The 18,471-nt window shown below is 40.2% G+C and overlaps 1 pseudogene; it reads left to right on the plus strand.

The window, feature by feature from the left end:
• The first annotated feature begins 1,326 nt into the window (after positions 1 to 1,326).
• LOC137963209 (pyrophosphate--fructose 6-phosphate 1-phosphotransferase subunit alpha-like) lies at positions 1,327 to 18,048 on the plus strand (annotated as a pseudogene).
• The last annotated feature ends 423 nt before the right edge of the window (positions 18,049 to 18,471 follow it).

The following is an 18,471-nucleotide window of genomic DNA, read 5'->3' on the forward strand; positions in this document are numbered from 1 at the left end:
GTGAGAGACGATGATGAGTGTTATGGACCAAATAGTGAGCCGAGTCAGGCTAAGACACCATGGCTGAATCAATTACCCTGACTGAGTCAGTTAAGTAGTCATTTAGTTTATTTTCATGTTAAATGCCTTAGAAGGGCAAAATTATAATTCTCTAAACTTTGTGGTCATGACTCCTATTTAAGGGATGCCCTAGAATGAAATGAACAAGTTGAATTTCACCCAACATAGGATCAGGTTCTCCTTCGATGAACCTAGGTTGGGGACTCCCTCAAAACCGAAGGTTATGGACTCCCTCAGAGCCGGGTTATCCCTCGTTGTTCTTCTCTACGATCCTTCTCCCTTTCATTTTCTTCCTCTTCGTTATCTTCTCCGGTGAATCTCTGTGTTGATCTAGGACCATATCATCCTGGTATTAGAGCAATTTCACGATGAGAGATTCTTCGTTCTGAGAAAAGTAGCAGCGACGGTTGAACAGGAAATAGCCACCGTGAAGGCAAAAAATTATCACAAACATCATGTCACAAATGGAAGCCTTACGCACAGAGTTAAGATCAGAAATTCGGGTGGATTTGAGTGCCCTGCGAACAAAAATAATCTTTCAGGCTTACAGTGAAAAGCTTGAGAAGGGGGCCAAAATCGACACTCTTCGGGATAAAGACTCAGAGCAAAGGGTCACCGTTGCAGAAGAAGACGTTCGACCTTGAATCTCTGCGGAGAAGCCCGATTCCAAAGTTGGTCAGCCTCACACCTCTTCGGAAAAGACCGATGTGGGTTCATAGGTTTTCATTCGACCTAATTCCTCCGAATGTGGAACTCCTGAGCCGAAACCCACCGTCATGAAAACCGAAGTCGGGGAGACTGGCAATCCCCATGCCGAGAAGCTCCATGACAAATCTCGGCCAGAGGCCTCTTCTATTCACCGACGGACAAAGCCTCCCGGTCATGAGTATCGGTGACAACGGTGAGTTTTTGAATTCCTCAGCACTGTGTGTAAAAATTGGGGATAGGCAACCCCTGTTTTTGGATACCGGTCAACAGTAGCAAATTCCTCTTCTTCTCTGTTCACCATGAGCAGCCTCATTTTCTTTCATTTCCCCAAAGTCTACAAACCACTTTCATCAGGGTTCTGCCCAGAACATGTTGCGCATTTTGAGGCTTGGTGCGTCCAAAAGATTCGATCCAGCAACTCTCCACAAAAAATATTGGGAAGTTGTACACATCTTTTAGAAGTTTTTGTTTGACGAAGGTGGCCTTTCTCAGGTCCCTTTCCTAGACACGGAAAACCAGCAATGGATTCAGCCAATTTCTCTGATGCGGTTCCGAGGAATGGCTCAGGATTTGCTCGGTAGTGGGTTCTACAAGGATGGCCCAACTTGGAGGATTAACCAAATTGCTGATGTCTCATCTATTGACATGGTACCTGATTTTAATACAAAGTCTCTTTCATGTCTTGTTAAGATACATGATTCTTTGGAAAGTGATCTAAACCTGAATGATGTTGTCTCTTTGATTGAATCTTTTGTGCAAGCTGGGATGTTAGATACAGGATTCAGACTGTGGGATGATATGAAGAAAGCAGGATTCAGGCCTAACTTCGGATTGTATACCATGATTGTCAAGTCTCATGCCCAAACAGGGAAGTTAGATGTGGCAATGTCAGTCTTCTCATAAATGGAGAAAGCTGGTTTCTTGCCTACACGGTCTACTTATTCATGTTTATTAGAACTACATGCTTCATCTGGTCGAGTGGACCATGCCATGAAATTGTGTAATCCAATGACTAATGCTAGACTATCCTTTGTTAGCGACTTTTTCTAGGGACTTGATTATGAGCTGGAGGAAAGTGCAGCAAAATATTTTGTGAATGTGCTGCTTAACTACCATGTGTTGATGGGTCAGATAAATCGAGCCAGATGTGTATGGAAAATCGCTTATGAGAATAAGCTTTTTCCCAAGGCAATTGTTTTTTATCAGCATATAGCTTGGTCTCTTGATGTCTGAAGCCTATCTGTGGGGGCAGCTCTTGTTGCTGTGGAAATTCATGGCCTACATAGATATGGGATTTCTTTTGATAACATTTATGCGCGTTTGTCACCTTGGGCTTCTGCACTGATAGAATTTTTGCCTTCTTTCATCAAGCGACAACTGCTTCTTCACCCTAAATCAGATGACTCCACCTAGTCGTCTCAAATTGAGACAGAAAAGCTTCTCACTCAGTTGGTGGAGTCTGAAATGAATAAGAGATTGACAGAGGGCACCTGTAAGGAAAAGAACTTCAATGCACTCTATGACTTATTTGGCTATCAGGCTCGTGGCTCATTGCCCTCAAAATTTGATTGTGACTATGCTTATGTTATGGCACATTTTTTATCACATTTTAGCTGCTGGTTTGAATGGATATATTGCTCCTGTTACCAACTGCAGAATCCAGTAAACAAGTGGCATTGTGGTGCAACTCCAATTATGGCTATGATGACTGTAAAGTGATGGTCCCGTGGTCCTAAGGCTACTTCAATTGGAAAACCTACTGTTCATTCTTCTGCGGTGGATTTGAAAGGCGAGCTTACCTCTGGTGGATCTGTTAACTCGGTAGGTGTGGTGTCGATCACTTGCTCTGGGGTTAAATAATCTCTGTATCACGAGGCACAACCGATCGAGGGGAACTTGAACTGAGGACATACCAGGAGGAGCGCTATCAGAATAAAATGAGGAGTCTTCAAAAAATGTTACATCCCTCGACACAAATTTTGAAGAGTAGGACTATAACAAACATAACCCTTTTGTGTGCGATAGTATCCCAAAAAGATACACTTGATAGATTTAGGATCAACTTTTTTGTGTCTAGGTAATGAATTATGGACAAAACATTGACATCCGAAGACTTTCAATGGTAAGGAAAATGGATCATCATTCAGTAATAATCTAGAGTAAGGAGATTTATTACCAAGAACAGTAGATGGTAGATGATTTATAAGAAAACAAGTCGTAAGGATGGCATGAGGCCAATAAAAGTATGGAACGTTCATGGCATATAATAAACATCGAGCTACCTCAATAATATGATGATTTTTTCGTTTGGCTACACCATTTTTTTGAGGAGTGTAGGCACAAGACGTTTGATGGATAATGCCATTTTCTTGACAAAAAGAGTCAAAGTCTTTGGAAATATATTCTTTGGCATTATCAGACCGGAGAATTTTTATTTTCTAACCAAATTGTGTGAGTACCATAACAGGAAATGACTTAAAAATTATTGGTATCTCATATCACTCCTTAAAGATAAACAACCAAGTTGTGCGAGTTAAATCATCAATAAATGTAATAAAATATTTTGATTGAGAAATATTAGAGACACTCAAGGCCCCACAAACATCAATATGAATTAACGAAAATGGAGTGACACTTTTGACTTTTGGACGAGGAGAGTATGTACTCCTTTGATGTTTACTCAATTGACAAACCTTACAAATTATGACCTTACTTTAAGAGATGGAAACATATAATAAAGAGACTGTGCAGAAGGATGTCCCAACCGATTGTGCCATAAACGTGTCTCATTTTCAATAGTAGAAACCATATTGATCTTCGGTACGTCCAAGTAATAAAGCCCCACTTGTTCATGGCCTCCACCAATCACCTGCTTTGTTATAAGATCCGGAAAGACACATGAAGTGGGTGAGAAGGCAACCGAGCAATTCAAATATTTAGTCAGCTGACTAACAGATAATATATTGAAAGGAAAAGTAAGAACAAAAAGAATATCAGTGAGCGGAAGAGATGGGGTGACAAAAGTGGAACCTTTCCCTTGGATTGTGGTTTGAGAACCGTCAGCTATTGTAATAAACTTGTGTGAAAGACACAGAGATAGAGAATGTAATAAATTTTTGTTACCTATAAGATGCTCGGAGGCTCCTAAGTCAATTATCCAGGATGAAGATGAGGTGGATAGCGTACCTGAAGCGGTAGTGGTAGTAGTAGTTGCGGAGGAACTAGGAGAAGAACCTAGTATTGTCTTCATTTTCTGAAATAGTTCATACTCTTCATCAGTAATATTTTTTTGTGCTGCTGATTTTGTGAGATGTTCTTCTTTTGTATCACTCATAAAGGCTTGATTAGCCCTTGTCAATTCTAGTTGTTCATTGGCTTTATAACATATTTCTTTATAATGGCCATATTTTCCACAGTAAGTGCATGCCCTGTAATGGCACTGATCTATAGTGTGGCCAAAATATTTACAATGAGTACACTTGGTATCTTCTTTCCCTTCTGTTCAGCCACCACCAGTCCTTCTGCCTCTTCCTCTATCCCCTCTATAACCTCTACCTTGGCCTCGGCTGTGGTTAGATGATGATCCTTTATGACCGGAATACATAGCGGATGATACGTCAGTTGTGGAGGAAGAAGTGTCTGGAATACGAAGTAGTGTTGCGCACACATCATCAAACTTTGGGACAGCAAAAGCACTCAAAAGTTGACTCTTGGCAATCTCAAAATGAGGTTTAACATTTGCAAGACAAATAGCAGTAATTAAGGCTTCCTTCTATTTGTCTTGCATAGAAATATCAATGGTTGAATGCTGAGCTAACTTTCACTCTTGAAGAAAGCCTCTATAGCGGGCCAAGTACTCATGAATATTTTCTCCTTGTTTAGTATTCAACATTCTTTGGAGAATATCATAGGGTCTATGTAGTGTATCCGAGCATGAGTACATTTTAGCAATGTCTCCCAAATTTGTTTAGCAGTGTCAAGATGAATAACATTATTGGAGACATGTTCTTCCATACTATTGATTAGCCAACTAATTAACAAAGTATCATTTTTCAGCCATTTCATATAAAAAATATCATCTTCATCAATAGGTGGTCCTCGGGTGGTGAGGTGACCAAGTAGGTCTTTTGTCATAAGGAACCTCTGAACCGATGTGGACCAACTCATAAAATTTGATACCCCATGTAAGGGTATGGTGGTGATTCTCAGTATATCACCTTTGATATTTATATTTTCGCCAGCCATGATAGGCCACCCTTCTTCAAAAAAAATAATTTAATAATAACACCAAGTAGTACTTCAATCAACTCGATGTATGGGGAAGTTTATCATTGATGCTAAATTATTATTCAGATATTTTTTCTAATAGAACTCATAAGAGACTCAATAATAATCTTCTATATCAGGGAACTCTTATCCCATGTAAAAAAAATCCAATAATCTGATCATGGACTGGTCTCGGTAAACAGAATTTCCAAACCGAAAAAACTATTTTGATAGCTCCTTATAGATAGAGAGGCATGCATATCCATAATATAATAATATGAAAGCATTCACATATTCATCCTTGAATCATCTTCTAAATTAGGAAACCGGAAACATGAAAAAAAAAATTTGAACACTTATCTCTCGGCTAGTGTTCTTCCTTCATAAAAGAGACTTCTTTGAGTGGTGTTGATCATCACTTCTGTAGAGCATTCTTTTGATGAGTGATCCTAAATATAATGTTCTGATACCATGTTGAATTTAGGATCCCTTTTTCCATAATTCTGAGCAAGAGAAAGAAGAAAGAAAAAGAAGAAAAGGGAAGAAGAGCTCTCGGATAGAGAGAAGAAAAAATAAAGAGCAAAGAGAGGTTGTGACAAGCAAAGGGAGAGAGAGAGAGAGTAACTCAAGATTGAGATGCGTAACTTGCTTTATTCCGAATTACAACACCTCTATTTATAGTAGAGGAGGTGGTAGAGTCCTTATACAATTAGCCTTTAAATCCTAATTACATTCCAACTCTAACTCTCTAAGATAAGTCTATTCAAACCAATCTACTAGAAGCCTAATTTTGGAAGATAAGATCAAGCCCAAATGACCAAGGAAGGCCCACAAGATGGGCCCAAGCCCATAAGAAGTAGGACCCACAATGATTACCAAGAGCTGGCATCCTTATCACATCAGTTGGAAGATCAAGAAGGACTCACAAAAGTATCTTTATCTTAGGGTCACGACCAAGAAGAGTTTTAGTTTAAGCTATATTTGTCTTTTATCAATATTGAGTTACCTAATTATGTTAGGACTTACCTTAAGTGTTAGAGTTTGGGTGTAAATGGGACAAGGGTAGTTTTATTGTAAATGGACTCTACTACCTCTATCATAAATAGAGGTTCATGTACTCTGATTACAACAAGTTATTGATGTCAATGAAGTATTTCACTTTTCCTTAAATTCAACAAGGTATCAGAGCAGGTTCTGTGATTTGACTTGGTAAACTCACGGAGGTAATGTAATCCTTTTCTCTAAACCCTAAACCCTAAGTCTAGGTTCGTAGTTATTTTTTTCAGTCCCTAAACCCGTAGTTTTCTTTGCATTTTTTTAACTCTATACGTAGTTTTTTATATTTCAAATTATATATTTAAGGAAATTTATTTGAGTCTACATTCCAAAGAAAACCTATTGTTCCAATCAGTTTTATCTACAGAGATATATCGATATTTGAATGAGTGAAGGTCAGATTGAAAAAAGGTTCGAGCAGCAGCAGCAATCTTCCAATTCTGAGGTATTTTTTATATAAAGAACTAGACTTTATATGGAGAAATATATATCAAAAAAATATATGTAAGTCAATTATTTTACCTATTCAACCAATTTTTTATCTAAGTTATCTACAAAGATAAATCGATATTTTAAGCGGCAAAGATCAGATTGAAAAAGAGGTTTGAGCTGCAGGAGCAATCTTCAAATTCTGAGGCATTTTTATGATATAAAGAAAGAGAATTCCTAAGTCTAGTTTCTTTCCTATTCAACCGATTCTTTGTATGATTTTATTATAAGGAGATATTGATCTTAGAAAAGTCAATGGTCATTCTGGAAAAATAGGAGAAACAGTATTTAGTTCGGCCAGATGACAAAGGTCGAAATCTATCAGATTATTTATCTTCTCATAATTATATTTTATGAAGATATTTTATACTTGGATGAAATTTATTTAAGTCTAGTTTCATACCAAGAAAATTTCATGTCAATCTGATCTATATTTAAAGATATATTCGCATTTGTATAATCAAAGGTCATACTGGTATTCTATTGTATTTAAAAATCCGAATTTATGCCAATTTTTTGTGTCACTTTTTGAGTTGATATATCAGGAAAATATCTCACTTCTCCCTGGTTTGAGGGCTTATCTATGCATCTACGTTATATGGGCTTATTGCTACATCTATGGTATTTGGTTCAAGTTGGGATCACTACCATTACCTCCCAGCTTGAGGGGGAGATGTAGAAGAAGTACAAGAAAGAGGTATTTTATTCCATATGTTGAGGATGAGTTTATGTGACCAAAATATTCAAAAAAAGGGGGAGTACAAAAGATGAAGCTTGTGCATCTAAGAAGAAATTTTTATATTGGATTATTTCATGGGTGCAGATCAAAATTGTTTGTGGTTGGGAGTCCATGACGGAGGAACTTCATCCCCGTCAAAAAGATGAAAATTATTTGTGGTTGGGAGTCCACGACGAAGGAACTTCATCCCCGTCAAAAAGATGAAAATTATTTGTGGTTGGAAGTCCATGACGGAGGAACTTCATCCCCGTCAAAAAGATGAAAATTATTTGTGGTTGGGAGTCCACGACGGAGGAACTTCATCCCCTTAAAAAAGATAAAAATTATTTGTGGTTGGAAGTCCATGACAGAGGAACTTATGATTATATCCGATAGCAGTGGAGTGTGCCCTACATCCAGCATTAAGACTGGAGTATGAAGCAATGGCTTACCGGCTAGGAGTGATTTTTACTTACTTATAATGCCACAGGGCCTCATGGAAGGACATGTTAGGTTCTTCTCTTGCCATGGATCGAGTCACCCTTCTTTCCTCTCTTCCCTCCATGGTTGATCTTGACGTTGGAAGAGAAACCTTGTTTCTTGAACGAGTAATGGTGGAACTCAATTTAGAATGAAGGAGCTTTGGAGGAAGCTCAACCTTGGACCTCAAGGGGAGAATCCGACCTTGACCTCTGAGGGAGAATCAGACCTGTAAAATATAATTTTCTCAATACTTGCCTCTTTTTTCCTTCACGTCCCCCTAAATAGGGTTGAGGACGAAAATACAAAGATGACCCAATAGGTCAAGTGGTTCATGCCACATTACACTGAACCAACCCAAATTAAACCAAACCAAATAAAGTAAACCAAACCGAATTGAAATTACATGAAAAGTAAATTGACATAATTTAATTCCTATGCCTATGGATAACTCGTGATGCTATGGAGTCCATAACATCACCCCCCCCCCCCCCCCCCCCTTTGGAGAAAGAGCTTGTCCTCAAGCTCAAAGTATGGGTAGAGGGTGTGAAACACCGCTAATGGCTCCCATGTCGTGTCACTGGGGTCAGCATCAGCCCATTGCACTAAGATCTCCCAATCACCGTGAATACGACGAGTTTGTAATACCTGTGCCGGGGTAGAAAGTACACGTCCCTCATGGAGTGGTGGCAGCAGGGTGTGCAGCATGGGCGAATCACCATGGAAGGCCTTTAATTGTGAGACATGAAAGACGTTGTGAATTCTGGCCTCTGGCGGAAGCTGCAATCTGTAGGCCATTGTCCCAATGCGGTCCATCACCTGAAAGGGACCATAATATTTTGGAGAGAGCTTGGGACGTTTGGAGGCTGTCAACGACAGCTGCCTGTAGTGTTGGAGACGCAACCAAACATAATCTCCAGGAGAAAAGAAGACTTCCCGGTGCTTCTTGTCATAATATTGTTTCATTGAATTTTGTGCCTTCTGTAGATGAGTGCGCACCTCTGTGATGAATGTGTCTCTTTCAGCCAATGCTTTGTCCAAAGTTGCGACATTAGAGGCCCCTGGTTCATACGCTAAAAGACGGGGAGGTTCTCTACCATATACCACCTTGAATGGGGTTGTACCGAGAGCACTGTGGTAGGAGGTGTTGTAACAGAACTCAGCCCAGGAGAGCCACTTAACCCACCTCTTAGGTGAGTCCCCCACGAAACAGTGGAGATACATTTCAATGGTTTTGTTGACAACCTCTGTCTGACCATCAGTCTGTGGATGGTAGGCTGAAGAAAAGGCTAACGTTGTGCCTTGTAACTTGAAGAGTTCTTTCCAGAAGGTACTTGTAAAGATTGCATCCCTATCACTGGTAATTGAATTAGGCATCCCATGTAATCGTACAATGTTATCCATAAAAAGTTGAGCTACCTGCGTTGCAGTGTAAGGATGTGCCAGAGGAATGAAATGCCCATATTTAGAGAAACGATCCACCACTACCAGGATAAAAGATTTACCTGACGAAGAGGGAAGTCCACCTATGAACTCCATAGAAATATCAGACCAGACCTGTGATGGAAGCTGAAGTGGTTGGAGCAACCCCGCTGGACTTAATGTTTCAGCTTTATTCCGTTGACAAGTCTAACAAGCCGCCACATAATCAGCTATACTACGCTTCATGCCCCTCTGATAAAATTCCCTACTGATTCAAAAATATGTTTTCTGTCGGCCCTCATGTGTACTGTCATGGAAGGAGGCCAAAATGTTGTTAATCAGAGGGGATGTGTGGTGTAGAAAAATTCTGTTTTTGTAGAGGACGAGATTGTCCTGAACCGTCTAATGTGGTGCCGCTGTGCCCTGCTGGATATCCTTGCATAAGGAGATAATATCTGGGTACTGTTGTGCCTCTTCCTGTATAGAATCCAACAAGAGAGCTCTGGGCTGACTGATGGCGTTTAATTGCGGCTTTGGAACGTCCCGGCGAGATAAGGCATCAGCCCCTACATTCAAACTTTCCGGTTTATACTCGACAGAAAAGTCAAACCCCATAAGCTTACTTAACCAATGTTGTTGTGGTGAAGTAGTGAGACATTGCTCAAGAAGATACTTGAGGCTGCAATGATCAGTGCGAATCAAAAAACAACATCCCCAAAGATAAGGGCACCAATGTTGTATAGCTTTCGCCAATCCAATCAATTCCCTCTCATAAGCTGCCAACTTGTGGTGGTGTTGGCCTAGTTGACGGCTAAAATAAGCAATCGGGTGGCCCTGTTGGTGCAACACTGCGCCAATACCGCCCCCTGAAGCATCACATTCCACTACAAAGGACTCCTCAAAGTCGGGGAGCTGCGAAACTGGGGCTGATGATAAGGCGTCTTTCAATTGCTGAAAGGAATGAGTTGTTGTCTCTGACCAGGTAAAAGCATTTTTCTTAAGGAGATTGTTGAGCAGAGCTGCAAGCTGGCCATAGCTACGAATAAATTTTCTATAATATCCAGCTAGGCCCAAAAATCCTCTTAAGGCTGTAATAGATGTAGGAATAGGCCAATTTGTGACCGCTTGTATCTTACTCTGGTCTACCTTCACCCCTGATGCTGAAATAACGTGACCCAAATATGCCACTTCTGATGTGCCCATAGAACATTTTGACCGATTTAAAACCAAATGATGTGAACGTATAAGAGAAAATACCTGGTGAAGGTGCTGAAGATGTTCTTCCCAGCTGTTGCTATAGACCAAAATATCGTCGAAAAAGACCAATACATATTTTCGCAAGAGAGGGAAAAATACCTCTTTCATGAGGGCCTGGAAGGTGGAAGGCGCATTTGATAGACCAAATGGCATTACGAGGAATTCAAAATGGCCGTGATGCATGCGGAGCGCTGTTTTCTCCACATCTGATGGATGAACTCGGATTTGATGATAGCCAGATTTCAAATCGAGTTTAGTAAATATAGTAGCTCCATGTAGCTCATCTAACAGTTCGTCCACCACTGGAATAGGAAATTTATCTTCAATTGTATGGGCATTGAGTTGTCGGTAATCGACACAGAACCTTCATGACTTATCATGCTTGCGGACTAGTAATACTTGTGAAGAAAAAGGAGACTTGCTGGCCTGAATAATACCCTATGCTAACATCTGCTGGCACTGCCTTTCAATCTCATCCTTCTGTAAGTGAGGGTAATGATACGGACGTACCACTACCGGCTCGGTCCCCGTTTTCAAACGGATACGGTGATCACAGTGCCTAAGTGGTGGTAAGGCAGTAGGGTCTTGAAAGATATCCTCAAATTCTGTAAGTAAGTGAGATAACTGGCATGTATTTGTGGACTGGACCTGGGCAACCTGTAGTGCGTAGGTGAGTGGTACTTGTGTGCCATGCAATATAATCTGATGTTGGTCCTCTATAAAAGACATGGTCAGCGCTTGGAAATCCCATAGTATTGGTCCCAACAATTGTAGCCATTTAATTCCTAGCACCAAATCGAATCCTGATAGTGGAATCACCAGAAAATCTGCAACAAATTTATATCCCTCAATATCAAAGTGTGTGGCTGGTGATATGCCTACACTAGTAATTTTAGCCCCATTGGTTACTGATACAGAAAGACCATTCTGTTGCTGTACTACTAACCCAAGTTGTTCTGCCGCCTGCTGACTGATGAAATTATGTGTACTACCCGAGTCAACTAAAGCTAGTAACTGTAAATGATGTAATTGGTCTTTAACCTGCATTGTGCTTGCACTGCGTAGACCAGTCATAGCATGAAGGGAAATCTCTGGATCTTCATGGTCAGTTTCCACAATTTCTTCCTCTTGAGGTATTTCGTCTCCATCCTCCCACCGTCATATACTGAATAATCATTTGCGGTGGTGACCAAAAACATATTGTTCATCACAATTAAAACAGAGGCCCTTGGCCTTTCTCTGCTCCATTTCCTGTCTAGTAAGTTTTTTGAAGTAAGGAGCAGGTGGAGCTGAATTAGAAATGTCTGGGCGTGGGGCTGCACTGTCTCTAAATCTTGGAGGTCCATAGGAATGGTTTGGCGCAGAGGCATTGTGCCTTCCTGGCCAAGCTGGTTTTCTGACCAGTGATTCCTTTAGAACACGCTGCTTGTGCTCAATTGCTCTGGCTAAATTCATAGCGTGGTCTAAGTCTGTAGGAGCATGTAATTCAACTTCTAAACGCAGAGCTTCTGTCAAACCAGTAGTAAAAATATGAACATACTGTGTGTGGCTAACAAACTGGTTTGCTCGGACTAACCTTTCCTGGAAGGTCTTTTGGTACACCTCTAGTGTTCCAGTTTGTTTGTAATTGATTAATTCGCCCAATGGATTGCTACTAGCAGGAGGACCAAATCTCATCATGCAAGACTGTCTAAAAGTTGCCCAATCCTGAACCACTTGGTCATTTCAGAATTGGTGGTACCATAGAAGCGCTTCATCGAGCATGTGGTAGGCGGCCAAATACACTTTCTCATCCACAGGTGTTTTTTTATGGTAAAAGAACTTATCACACTTGGCTAACCAAATCAAAGGGTCCTTAGACCCATCATACGTAGGAAAGTCAAGTTTTAAATACCTGGGCACAATGTTTGGTCCTTGAACGGCAGGCCCCAGATGGGAATGATGTTGACGCATTGGTGGTTGTGGGGGAGGTGGTGGGTGGAATGGGTGGTGTTCGGCCGGTGGAGAGTAGGCAGCTGGAGGTTGGGCTCATGTATCATGGTCCTCTTGTCGCTGGAGGAGAGCTTGGATGGCAGCATCCATTGATTTTATTGCCTCACGCAATTCAGAGGTTGTTTGACGCACCTCTTCCAGGGCATGAGCCTGGTTATTTGTCCTTTGCCTATTATCTTCCACTAACTGTCTCAAATCGTCAGGGGAAGAGGAATCCCCAAGGGTGGACCTGTCTGATACCAAGATGCTAGGTTCTTCCCTTGCCATGGATCGAGTCACCCTTCTTTCCTCTCTTCCCTCCATGGTTGATCTTGACGTTGGAAGAGAAACCTTGTTTCTTGAACGAGTAATGGTGGAACTCAATTTAGAATGAAGGAGCTTTGGAGGAAGCTCAACCTTGGACCTCAAAGGGAGAATCCGACCTTGACCTCTGAGGGAGAATCAGACCTGTAAAATATAATTTTCTCAATACTTGCCTCTCTTTTCCTTCACGTCCCCCTAAATAGGATTGAGGATGAAAATACAAAGATGACCCATTAGGTCAAGTGGTTCACGCCACATTACACTGAACCAACCCAAATTAAACCAAACCAAATAAAGTAAACCAAACCGAATTGAAATTACATGAAAAGTAAATTGACATAATTTAATTCTTATGCCTATGGATAACTCGTGATGGTATGGAGTCCATAACAGGACAACACAGCATGAGGGGGAATGTTGGAAGATGAAGGCATATTGGAAGATGTGCCATTTTATTCAAAAATATTTTATACATCATTTGTAGAAAGCTAGGAGTTCATGTTGTTCTCTCACCCCCAGCTTGAGGGGGAGTGTTGAAAGATAAGATCAATCCCAAACGACCAAGGAAGGCCCACATATGTAAGATTATTATAAGATGGGCTACAAGACCAAGGAAAGCCCACAAGAGGGGCCCAAGCCCATAAGAAGTAGGACCCACAATGATTACCAAGAGCTGGCATCCTTATCACATCAGTTGGAAGATCAAGGACACACAAAAGTATCTTTATCTTAGGGTCACGACCAAAAAGAGTTTTAGTTTAAGTTATATTTGTCTTTTATCAATATTGAGTTACCTAATTATGTTAGAACTTACCTTAAGTGTTAGAGTTTGGATGTAATTGGGATAAGGTTAGCTTTATTGTAATTGGACTCTACTACCTTCCTCTATTATAAATAGAGGTTCATGTACTCTGATTACAATAAGTTATTGATGTCGAGGAAGTATTTTACTTTTCCATAAATTCAACACCTAATATGAGTTGAACTAGGACTCTTGCTTCATTCATGTGAATATAAGGGAGAAGGCTATCTCGTAGCCTTATCCTTGTGGGTCCCTCATGATCTTCCAACTCATCTTGATAAGGTTGATAGCTCATGAGATATTTGTAGGTCTCACTTGATCTTCAAGTCTTCTAACTCAATTCAGCTAGTGCTTTTTAATTCCTTGACTCGTGCTTGCTTGGGTGAGGATTGTCATGGTGGGTCCCACCAGCTCGAGCACCATGGTGGGTCCCACATTGTAACATAGAGCAATGGGCCGAGTATCAAACTGTGGTCCAAAAAGGAATAGGAGAGGGACTTTCCTTAGTAGGATCCAAAAACTCCACAGGTGAGGTTTCGGCCGGTGCTTCGGGGTGCGGATTGACATCTGCATTAAAGGGCACAAAATGGACATGGAGTGGTAGGAGTGAAGAGAAAACCTAGAGGAGCATCTTTCGAGGTATAGAATGAGGTGTCCTCAAAAAATATTAAATCTTGAGACACAAGTAACCTTTGAAGGGTAGGATTGTAACAGACATAACCTTTTTGGGTGTGAGAGTAACCCAAAAAATACACTTCAAAGAAAATTGAGCAAGTTTATTTTTCTGAGGAGATGTGATATGGACAAAGCATGCACATCCAAAAATCGTTGGGGAAACTATAAATACCACCACCAAATCATGATAAAATAAGTGAATGGGCATTTATTACCATATCTTGAAGCCACAAACCTTTATTTTGCAAATTCCCACCAAAAGTGATTTTGAAAGAAAAAGAGAGAACCTTAACTTGAAAAACCTTCTATCTCTTTCAATAATCCTTGCATACATCATACTACAAAGCTCATTGATCTATTCATAATGTGCTACAAAGGAGAAGGCAGCTTGAATCTCTCAAGGAGAGGCCCCTCTCCAAGTAAGTGTGTAATTTTTCCTTTCTTTTAATGATATTGTGAAAGGTTCATCTAGAACCTATTAATCTAGATAGAAAGGCCTAGTTAGATCCAGAATCTAGCTTTAATCTCTTGGGGAGATTAGCTTGCATAAAAATCATGTATTGAGGTACAACTGACCAAAGAGTGCCAAAATATCTTTGTAAATTTCAACTATTAGAGCGCAATAGTAGAATTTCTCCAAGCATGGGTTCTTGGGCGGTAACTACCACTAAAGGAACATCAATAACAAAAAAACGAAAAAGAAAGTCCCTATAGTGTGTGCATGTTGCTATTTTCATTGATTTACTTTTATGCATGATATTTAGATTATATGCACAAATCAATTTTTATTTGAATAACCCAATTCACCCCCTCTCTTGAGAAGCCACTTGGGTCAATACAGGGAGGGGTGGAAGGGGAGGTGTGGGGGGAGAGGCGAGAGAAAAAAATAGGGCGAGAAGGAAAAAAAAAAAGAGGGGGAGGTCCGTAGGACAGGAGCGGGGGAGAGGGGAGAGGGGAGAGGGGAGAGGGGGAGGGGGAGCGGGAGGGGGAGGTGGGAGTGTTGACTGTGTGGGAGGAAGGGAGACTTAGGGTTAAATGGTAGGTTGAGTCTAATTCTAATTAGGTTGAGTCGCCTACCTAGGCATCCATTACTGATGAGGTATCGTTCATAGTGACTTCAAAGTCATATGGGGCTCTACGAGGGGTATTTGGTGAATTTGGACTAAAGTTTTTGCATGAATAGGACTAGTTTATTTACTATGGATTTTGCATTTAAAAATTTTATAAGTTCTATGGAATGATGTTGAAATATTTTGAAGTACTATAGAATGATCATTCTATGTAGTGAGGATATACAGGTGTTATAAATATCCACCACATGGTTTTTTCTTGTTTATGTTTCCTTGTGTTTGTCCTAGTTACTAGGATGGGTAGAGTGTCTGATTAAGAGTTGGCTGGGTAACTAAGGGTGGAGTGAGTCCAATTCAAATTAGGTTGAGTAGCCTGTATTGGCATCCATTAGCCAACAAAACCTAACCCCCATCACTGACAAGATACTTTTTGTAGTGACTGTGAAGTCATCTAGGGCGCTTTGTGGGGTATTCGATGAATTTGGACTTAGGGGGGGTTAGTCAACTTGAAGGACGAGATGATCTTCAACCGCATAACGCCCTTCAACACTTGAAGTCGTTAGTGGAGCACAGATGAAGCTTCATCTCGATGCAGGGGATGAAGGGGTCCTTCATCTCCATGGTTTAATTTCAATCATGTGGATGAAGGCCTTGTTTGATCTTCTTTGAATTGAAGGACGGGCGACGCTCGGTTTTTCCCCTCTCTCTCCTTGCACCCCACCATCGCGCGTCGTCATTTCTCATTTTTTCTTCCTCTCTCCCGCACTTCCTCTCTCGTCTCCCTGCGCCCCCGATGTCGCTGCTGCCAAAATCGATCTCGTCTTTCATCTCCGGCCATCATCTCAGTTCCCTCTCGCTTTCGACCTCATCTCTTGGTCTTCTCTCGGCCTCGCCCTCTCTCTCGCACCCCCTCTCTCGTCTCCATGACTCCCTCTCTTCTCTCAGACTCGCTCTCTCTCGCTACTCTCTCTCTATTCCCTCCCGACCTCCCTTTCTTCTGTCTTCTCCCTCTCTTCTCCCTTTCGGCCTCCCACTCTCTTCTCTCTCTGGCTAGTCTCCGTTCCCCCGAAAATACATTCCGATTTCGTTCGATTTCCCCATTTCCATTTCGATTTTCTTCGATTTTGGACATTTGGGCATCGATTGCTTAATAAATACTTCGATTAAGCATCGATTTCACCCTTCGGCTTTGGATTTCCCCAAATTGCATAAGGTATGCCTAAACCATAATTTTTTTCATTAAATTAGTGTTTTATTTGATTTAAATTTATTTTCAGTGCGTAATTGGGGGTGGTTATTTGTGCATTATTTTGGGATTTAGGGTTACAGTTTATAGTCAAAATTCTTGATTCGTGTATGGATTATTTTTAGGGTTTGCTGCTTGGTATTTAAGGGTCCAGTAATTAGGGTTTAGGGTTTATGGTTAAGGATTTAGGGTTATGGTTTATAGTCTAAATTCTTGATTCGTGTATGGATTATTTTTAGGGTTTGTTTCTCGTTATTTAAGGGTCTAATGATTAGGGTTTAGGGTTTATGGTTAAGGATTTAGGGTATTTTAGGGATTAGGGCTTTTAACATTTTGGGGGTTTAGGGTTTTTAAGGTTTTGGGAGTTTTGTGTTTTTAAGCTATAAGGTTTTTTGGGTTTAGGGTGTAGGGTTTAGGGCTTTTAATGTATTAAGTTATGGAATTAGTTTTTAGGGTTTAGAGTTTAGTTGGTGATAGGGTTTTTAAGGTTTTGGGGGGTTTTGTGTTTTTAAGCTCTAGGGTTTTTTGGGTTTTAGAGTCTGGAATTATGGTGTAGGGTTTAGGGTTTAGGGATTCTAAGGTTTAGGGTATTGTGTTATGGAATTAGTGTTTAGGGTTTAGAGTTTAGTAGGTGATAGGGTTTGACTTTAGGGTTTGATGGTTTATGGTTTAGGTTTTATTAAGGGTTTTTTAGTCCAATTCAAACAAGGCTGAGTCGCCTACACGAGTGTCCATTAGCCAACGAAACCCAACCCCCATCACTGACGAGGTACAGTTCATAGTGATTGCAAAGTTATATGGGGCTCTACCAGGGCTGTTCGGTGAATTTGGACTTGATGTGTGTGTTTTCTCATTGTTTAGTGTATATGCAGTAGTGAAAATAGTTTAATTAATTTTGAAATATTTTAGAATGTTGTTGAGGATTTTTGAAGTGCTACGGAATGTTTTTGCCATGTGGTGAGGAGATTCGGGTGTTATACATATCCAACACATGGTATTTTCTTTTTTTTTGTGGTTTCGATTTAACCCTTCGGCTTTGATTTTTCTCAAATTTCATAAGGTAAGTCTAAACTCTATTTTTTTTATTAATTTAGTGTTGTATTTGATCTGCCGTATAGACAGCTACTTGTGATTGATATATCCTACTTTAGATATTGTTGAGAACTTGTTGACCAATGCCATTTCAACCATTGTTCTAAGATTTTGTTTTCCAATCTTATTTTTTTGGAGTAGGAGACTTTTGAGTCCAGAGGCTTGCTTGAGAATGTCTCATCAGGGCAATATTTATATCCCTCAAAAAATTTAGATTGTTAAAAGTTAACTAGTAAAGAATTGTCCCTTTTCTTTTATCATAATCACAGATTTATTCTGGATGTTCTTACTTGCATGTCAGGGCAATGCGGATGATGTAACAATTGCAGTATTGAAGGAGTTGCCTCCTCTACAAGAGAAAGATCAATCAAGGGGAAGATTTGGAGATCAGTTCATAGGGGGAAGTGGGTGAGGAACAACTAGCATGAAGAGAAACAATTATAGCTTGTAAATTTATAATGGATTTATAGTTTTTATGTGGGCGATTGTAAATTGATAGTGATATTTCATTTAATTTTGTTGTGTTTGATTATTATATGGCGTTTATTTATAATGTTATGCAGTGTATGGAGTATTTAGACTATTTTATGGAGTGTATATAAACAATTCCATGGAGTGTTTATGGAATGTATAGACAATTTTATGGAGTGTTTATGGAGTGTTTATGGAGTGTTTATGTAGGTATTATGTATATTGATTATGCCCAATTTTAAGTAGAGGTCATGTCGAATTTTATACAGGTATTATATACATAGATTATACTCAATTTTAAAAAGAGGTTATGCCCATTCTTATACATGTATTATATATATAGGTTATGCCTAATTTTATGTAG

The sequence above is a fragment of the Aristolochia californica genome, unplaced genomic scaffold, assembly GCF_029961685.1.
Source record: "Aristolochia californica isolate CCGP_79_NKW_82.1479 unplaced genomic scaffold, dmAriCali1.0.hap1 SCAF_4, whole genome shotgun sequence".
NCBI lineage: Eukaryota > Viridiplantae > Streptophyta > Magnoliopsida > Piperales > Aristolochiaceae > Aristolochia > Aristolochia californica.